At 37.2% G+C, this 1,596-nt stretch overlaps 1 protein-coding gene across 1 annotated transcript in view; it reads right to left on the bottom strand.

The window, feature by feature from the left end:
• Positions 1-1,596, bottom strand: part of LOC106872761 (myocardin-related transcription factor B) — a 355,455-nt gene that overhangs the window by 117,681 nt on the left and 236,178 nt on the right. The gene's annotated exons all lie outside the window — the stretch shown is intronic.

The raw sequence follows: 1,596 nt of genomic DNA, 5'->3' as shown, positions 1-1,596 counted from the left end.
AATAATAGTCTTCCTCAAACATTTTTTTTTTTTTTATTCTTTGCACTGAACTTTTTGTTTTTGCTTATTTTTTCTTTGCTTTTATCTTAGCTTATACTGCCCAATACTCCAAGAAGAGTTTAAAGAACAACTTATTACAAAAAATGTTTACAAATCACTTGAACAATAGAACAGACAGCCACACAAAAACTTACCCACTCCAGAAGAGGATTTCTGAACAAGGCAAGCCATCACGATACTTTAAAATATATTTATATGTATGTGTATATATATATATATATTTATATATAAACATATACAAATCACAGGTAAAAATGTCACCAACAGTTGTTTTTAAAACTGGTCAACCAAAATATGTGGCCAGCAGGAAGTTAGAGAGAAACAGCTGATCATAATCACTGAATTCTAACTTAGTAGTGTGTATTGGTCAAGAATAATGGTAATAATAAAAATAATAATGAATAAATACAGTTGAAGTGGCCATTGTTCTTTTTGCATTAGCAGTAGTAGAGAAGAGATGAGAGGATAATATATAGCCAAGCTTTTAATAAACCGGCTGGTAATAGTTGGATCACAGGCTGGTTGGACTACTTGGTTGCTGGTCACTGGTCAGAAAATTCCTCCAGACAATGTTCAGTGGTATTAAGGGTTGTAGCAGTTGCTGTGGTAAATTGGTTTTCTGGCCCCAGACACAGTCAATAAAAGTAATTTTCCATCATTGTCATCATCATCATTAGTGTAAATAGGAAGAAAAATTCATTAAACAGAAACCCAGAAGTAAATAAGTTACCCTAGCTTAGAAGGAAGCACAACGTGTAATGCACCTAATGTTTTTGAATAGAAAATTTAACAAGTTTAAAAATAAATCAGTTTAATTTGTGAGGTTTTAGAGTTGAAAGCTTTAGATATAAATGCTTTGTTGCAGCTTCTTACTGCTTCATGCTAAAGTGTAATGTTGACAATTCTAAACAGCAATAGAGGAATCACCCCACTAACTAGGATAATGAGAAAGATAAATTAATAAGATTATGTATGTGTGAGTACAGATGGGTTTATGTGTGTGTGTGTGTATGTATGTGTGTGTGAGAGAGACAGACCCTGGACAGCTATCTGTCTAGCTTCTTCTAGACCACTACAGGAGCCACTACAGAGCTGCTTGCTCTCTGTGTCTGCTCACACTGAGCATTTCAACAGGAATGTATATACTAGCTGGCCTTAATCTAGGTTGATAACACCCCACTCCACAAACCAATCCCACCCCCAATTCTCTCACTTCCTCTCTTCAACCAGCTCTCTCTCTCTCTCTCTCTCTCTCTCTCTCTCTCACTCACTCTTCCTCTCTCTCTCTCTCTCTCACTCTTCCTCTCTCTCCCCCTTCCCTCACAGAAGCAGCTGTGAGGAGTGTCAAGAGAATAACAAGGAGTGAAGGAACTGCCATCTATTTGTTTCACTATTAGAGGAGGCAGGAAAGCATCATCATCATCATCATTGACAACATCAGCAGCAGCAGGCATCCCCCAACTTTTGATTGGATACATGTGGCAAACGTTAATCAGGAGAGATAAAAATAGCAGAGAGGCATGCTTCTGGCCAGCT

Source organism: Octopus bimaculoides, chromosome 10 (genome assembly GCF_001194135.2).
Source record: "Octopus bimaculoides isolate UCB-OBI-ISO-001 chromosome 10, ASM119413v2, whole genome shotgun sequence".
Lineage (NCBI taxonomy): Eukaryota > Metazoa > Mollusca > Cephalopoda > Octopoda > Octopodidae > Octopus > Octopus bimaculoides.
Note: the sequence above shows the minus strand (reverse complement) of the source record. Positions and strands in the feature narration are given on the sequence as shown.